This window comes from Lactuca sativa, chromosome 7, assembly GCF_002870075.4.
Source record: "Lactuca sativa cultivar Salinas chromosome 7, Lsat_Salinas_v11, whole genome shotgun sequence".
NCBI lineage: Eukaryota > Viridiplantae > Streptophyta > Magnoliopsida > Asterales > Asteraceae > Lactuca > Lactuca sativa.
In genome coordinates this window covers 172615869-172622249 of record NC_056629.2, presented here as the reverse complement: position 1 = coordinate 172622249, position 6381 = coordinate 172615869, and positions in this window count along the sequence as shown.

Genomic DNA, 6381 nt, shown 5'->3' with positions numbered 1-6381 from the left:
CAAAATCGGTCTTTTCTGGCCGTGATTTTGGGGATGTCACAATACAATCTTTATTCTTTAGGTATAATGTATTTATTAATCCAACAATATTGACATTATGCATAACTTGAATTCAAATATAAATTGGACAAGATATAATGTCTTTCTTAAGCAAATAGTTCAATATGCTACCCCACTATCGTTGACTATTAAAGAAATTAGGGCCAAATCTAACAGTAGAATGTTTATGACAATTAAGGCCTCATTTGGAAGCCAACAACAGTAATACAAGCTAGAAAAGAGGGAACAGGTGGTGTTTTTAAGTTATAATTTTGAATAGAAAAGGCAAAACTTCTATAACAACTACTAAAGCAACTGAAGTTAATATCATGATGCCTTCCTCAGATCCTGATGCTGATCTGGTATGCTTGCTTACAATTTATTTTTCTTAAAAAACTTTCTAGAGGTAGTTACGTCATTTGCACACACAAGAGATTGAAAACAAGTCCTGGTCAAAGTTTCTGCCAAATATACAAATTTTGTATGTTATTATCGTACAAAATATAGAAAAAGAGGTGAATATCTAATTTTTATTAGCTGATTCTTTCTATATCACATGTCTCACCTGTTATCAATAAAATCTAAAACCTAAAATGATCAATTTTTAAATAAACGAATTGAAATTGGGACGTGTAAAGAAGTGTAAATGCAAACAATAAGAATGTTTTAATTGGGTAAAGTTTTCAAAATACAATGCCTTGATAAGAAAAAAATTTGAAAATAGAATGTCTTAAAAAAAAGAAATGAAAGTATGGTGCAATATAATACACAAATAAATGAACCAGATTCAAAGGAATTAGAATTTGAAGGATCTGGAATCTCAAGAAATTGGATTCTCTCACACATTTGGTTGATAAGAAATAGATTGGAATTTGTAAACAATATGAAGAGGAAAAGTAAATGGAAATGCAAGAGATATGTTTACTTGTGAGATATAGGGTTAAAAGGGTAGTTAGAGTATATACTATTTATAAAGAGACAGTGTTGCAAACATGATGCGGTATTAGAATGGAATCGAATTCCACTTCCAATCCCAATTCCAATTCTGGCCAAATCACACAGAATATGACATAAAGATGACTTAGACCACAAAACATCATAACTCAATTGTAAAAGAAATCTAGATAATTTAGGGTTCTGTGACTTCTTTATCAATTTGATTCAAAACTACTTCTAATCAGATTTGTCTAAAATGCAGACATTTTTATCTATATTTGCATCAAAGTCTTATTGAGAAGAGGGGAAACAATACTTTTCAATCAAAAAACCATTTCTTTGTGATAAAAAGAAATGAAAAGTTTGTTTACCTTGGTGGAATAGGGAGGAAGCTTGAGGTAGTGGGCACATGTCATGACACTTGGCAAATCATCATCTACAGATTCCGACACTCCACCCGCAGCATTTGATGCAGTGTTGTTGGAGCTTTGAAGAGCGTTGTAATTAATAAAGGGTTAGTGACTGAGGAGGGGCAATTTCGTAATTCACCTAGATAAAATTTTGAAAACAAGGGGTGGTTGAGGGGGGTTTTTTTACCTTTCTGACAATGGTCAACTTAGGGTTCAAGACAGCCAAGCCACCTGGAGGAAGCCGAGGTGCACCAGTAACAAACTGACAGAATGCCCTTTGCTGTTCTGGATTGAACTCTCCCATTATCTCAAGAAACTAACAAAGAGACATAAACAAAATTATTAATATTAACTATACTATAAATTTATAAATCTTCCCTGAATATCGCTAAAAAAAATAAATTACTCACATTAATTACTACAGGGCTCTTGGATGTGTATCCATGGTCGAATTTTATGTGTTCCACAAGTGTATCAGCCTGCATTTAAAAGAAACATGAATTCTCTACATCATATCATTTTCAAAAAGAATACATGTTATGTTTAAGTAGAAAAAAGATGAGCAAATTACCTCCCACATTTCTCTACGCCCACAGAGTAAATAATCCAACTCACTTGGAGAAAATATTTCTAAACTTGAAGCCTCAAAAACCTGATAGTAATAAGATAAAATATTAGCTTAAAAAAATTATTTTGTATATTTTCTAATTCCATAAACAATTTAGCATATTAGAATGTTGGAAAAAGATGATGACCTGATTAAAGCCAGCTCTAAATGCTTCCAATTGCCTTGTGATACAGAGAATCAAACTTCATATTTGTTCTTTATAGATTTCCAATAAGTCAATTAGAGTCAATCATATTTGTTCTAGAAACTTGGTAACCCTGTTTCAGTCGTGGCTTAATATAATATATATACTTTACATCTGATGTAATCCTTTAGCATCTACATGAATCCTCCTATGATGATGAATGACAGTAGGCCTGGTCATCTGTAATCGTCTAAATGATCCCCCACTGGACAACATTAAAACAACTTCTGACATGATTGGTCTTAGATTAGGAGGTGACTGAGTGCACAATAAAGCAATCTCTATCATATTCATCATATTCTCTTCTTCATACTCATTTGGATCTAATGCCTTATCAACCAGCTCAATATGCATCCCACTCTCATACAGCTCCCATGCCTGTTCACCAATTTATAATTATTGCAAACTCAAAACTTACATCTTATAACAATATGATTTTTAATTAAAACTATTAATCAAGTATGAGCTGGAAAGGAGTTATATAAGGAAGTTTGTGTACTACATGTTCAAGGAGGTAATTATTTCCATGTTCATATGCTACACAACAATCACATTGAAATTAATCATTCAAATATAAAATACCTCTTTACCATCCTTTAATGGGAATCCTTTCACAAGAATATAGTAGAGTTCCTTGTTTGTTTTCCATTGCTGACTTCCTTTTGACCACTTGATTATGTCTTCATAATCACTTGGCAATTTATCTGTCCAGTATGTGTCTGAATCGGATACAGTTGGTATATCCACCTCTTCATCCTCTAACAATTGATGCTCCACCTATGAAACCTGTACATTAAATTTTGATCGATTCTGGAAGAATACTCATTCTCCAAATATGTACTACAGAAAAAGATTCCTTATAAAGCAGGTGACCAATCGGATTCTCATACGATGAAATGTTTGAGACTCAAAAAACAACATAAGCCAAATGATATAAACGAATAAACGGGTATTTATCAACTTACACTCTCTAGGGGTCCCCATCCTTCAAGCTTTGCAACAGGGCAACCCACATATGAAGTTCATATGTGGTTGAACTTGTCAAATAAAAGAAAAAGAAAGAACTAAATGCGTTCATCTTAATCGGCCACTTCAATCAAGAATTAGTGCCCTAAATCTTCAACTACATATGTCTTAACAATTTCACATAAATAATTATAAGGGATTGTTACAATTATCTGAAATTTCAGATCTAGGGATGACGTACCTGGAGCCCTTGGTCGCTCAAAGATGATTTCCTCGGTAGAAACCATGGTGAGTTTGGCGCCGACGTCCTCTTCAACGGCATCACCGAACTTAGGCCAAGAACGCCTCTCCATGGCGCGCTTGCTCAGCCGAGCATTAGCGATTTTACGGATGCGTGTGGTGGTGGTAATCTTAACCTGATTACCTTCGTCGTTGAATTTGTACTTTCAACCCGTGTTCATCGGGTCCAATAACCTATTTCGGCGGCAACAAATAGTCATAGTCACCGCCATCAGCTTCTTCCTCCAATTCGCCCCATCTGGGTTTTTGAGCCATGTCTGCGAAGCTGCTAGAATTGTTGCTGAGGGAAAATTAGGGTAGGAGATTCGAAGTGGTAATGTGAATAAGATGAAGATGTAATGAAGTCGGTTGTTGTGATTCTTTAGGCTTCAAAATTGATAGATTTTTTTTTCGATTCTTTCAAGTTTGAATCAGAAAATGAGAAAGAGTTAGGGAAATCAAGAGTGCAATGCTCGTCCTTGTTAGGTTGAAGATGAAAGATAGATAGAAGATAGAAAAAAAAAGGCGGGTTTTCAAAATTTTGGGGATTTCATTTCCCCCCTTGTCTACTAAAAGCGCGTTTCATTAAAATTATAAAGCGACAGGTATAGACGACGCGCGTTTAAGATAAAGCGCCCTCCGTGTTTTTAATTTTTTTTCTTGAGACACTAAATTAAGGGCACGCAATAAAGCGTGACGTAAATCCTTAATTTTTTTGGAGAGATGACACTATTTTAAGGGCACGTCCTTTTGCGTATCGTTAATTATCGCGTGTCATAAAAAGCGCGTCATTAAAGGTCTTTTTTCTAGTAGTGCAAATAGTCTACAAACAATTCATGACAGTCTTCATTCATATCTACTTCCAAAATATGACCGACTGTGGACCTTTTGAATAATCATATCATTCAGGAAGTCAAAACATGCAAAATGGAAACAATAGATAAATAACCAACACAAGATAGTAGCTTTACTCATAAATAATACATTTTATTTATTCATCGAATGTCAAGTACAAACTATCTATTACACGTTTCCTATCTAATCCAAACTTATATCATCCTTCACACCAATGCTCCTAGCGTGCTGCAAGTGTTTAACCCTACTCAGTCCCTTTGTATGGGGATCTGTTGGGTTCTCTTCTGATGATACCCTCTTCACAACGAGGAGTCCCTCTTCTACCCGATGTCTGATGAAATGGTATTTTCTGTCAATATGTCGAGATCTGCCATGATCTCTCGGTTCCTTGGTCAAGGCAACCGCTCCTTCATTATCACAGAAAATTTCCATCGGCTCCTTTATGGATGGTACAACTTCAAGGTCTCCAATGAAGTTCTTCAACCATATAGCCTCCTTTGACGCTTCGCTTGCCGCAATATACTCTGATTCGCACGTTGAATCAGCTATGGTCTCCTGCTTGGAACTTTTCCAAGTAACTGCTCCTCCATTTAGGGTAAAGACCCAGCCCGACTGCGATCGGAAGTTATCCCGATCTGTCTGAAAACTAGCGTCACTGTACCCTCGTACCCTTAAGTCATCACTCCCACCGAGGACTAGAAACCATTCCTTGGTCCTCCGAAGGTACTTAAGAATATTCTTAACTGCAACCCAATGAGCTCTACCAGGATTCCCTTGATATCTGTTGACCATGCTCAAGGCGAAGGCCACAACGGGGCGAGTGCAGGTCATAGCGTACATGATAGAGCCTACTGCGGAAGCGTAAGGTACTCGGCTCATATCAGCTATCTCTGTCTCTGTACTCGGGCTCTGAGTCTTACTCAGCTTGGTATTGCTTTGGATTGGCAACTCCCCTTTCTTGGAATTTTCCATACTAAAACGCTTTAGTACCTTTTCCAAGTATGTATCCCGACTGAGTCCTATCAGTCTCTTTTCCCTGTTTCTTACTATTCTTATTCCCAGAATATAAGCAGCCTCTCCGAGGTCCTTCATGGCGAAACATTTCCCAAGCCAGGACTTAACCTCCCGCAAGGTTGGGACATCGTTTCCTATGAGTAATATGTCGTCGACATACAATACGAGGAAACTTACTATACTCCCACTGGCCTTGACATACACACAAGATTCATCTTCGCTTCGCAGAAAGCCAAACTCTTTAACCTTCTCGTCAAAACAAAAATTCCATCTGCGAGATGCTTGTTTCAATCCATAAATGGATTTCTCAAGCTTGCATACTCTATTTGGATACTTCATAATCATGAAACGCAGCTATGGCAAGCATCACCCTAATAGACTTTATCTTCGCAACTGGTGAGAAGGTCTCATCATAGTCAACTCTGGGAGTTTGAGTAAAGCCCTTCGCAACCAATCGCGCTTTATAAGTATGCACTTTCCCATCCATGTCTGTCTTCTTCTTGAAGATCCACTTGCACCCGACTGTCTTACGACCCGGTACATTATCAACCAAATTCCAAACTTGGTTGTCGTACATAGACTGAATCTCGCTGTCCATAGCCTCTTTCCATTTTGCAGACTCCGGGCCTGCCATGGCTTCCTTATAGCTGCTAGGTTCATCCAAATTTACTAGTGTACTATCACTAATAAATGTATCCCCTTCAGTAGTAATATGAAAACCGTAAAACTGGGGTGGAACACTAGCCCTAGCGGAACGTCGAAGAGGTAGGGACTCGTCAACAGGTTCAACAGGAGTTTCCTCCTCAAGTTGAATGCCAGTGTTAGAGGTTCCTTAATCGCTTTGATCTTGAATCTCTTCAGGTTCAATTTGCCTCCCACTGTCTTCTTGGCCTATCAATTCCCTTTCTCGGAAAACTCCTCTTCTAGCAACGAAGACAACATTGTCACTCGGTCTATAGAAAAGGTAGCCAAAAGACTTATGTGGATAACCAATGAAATAACACTTCTCACTACGAGGTTCTAGTTTGTCGTGAGTCTCTCGTCTTACAAAAGCCTCGCAACCCCAGACC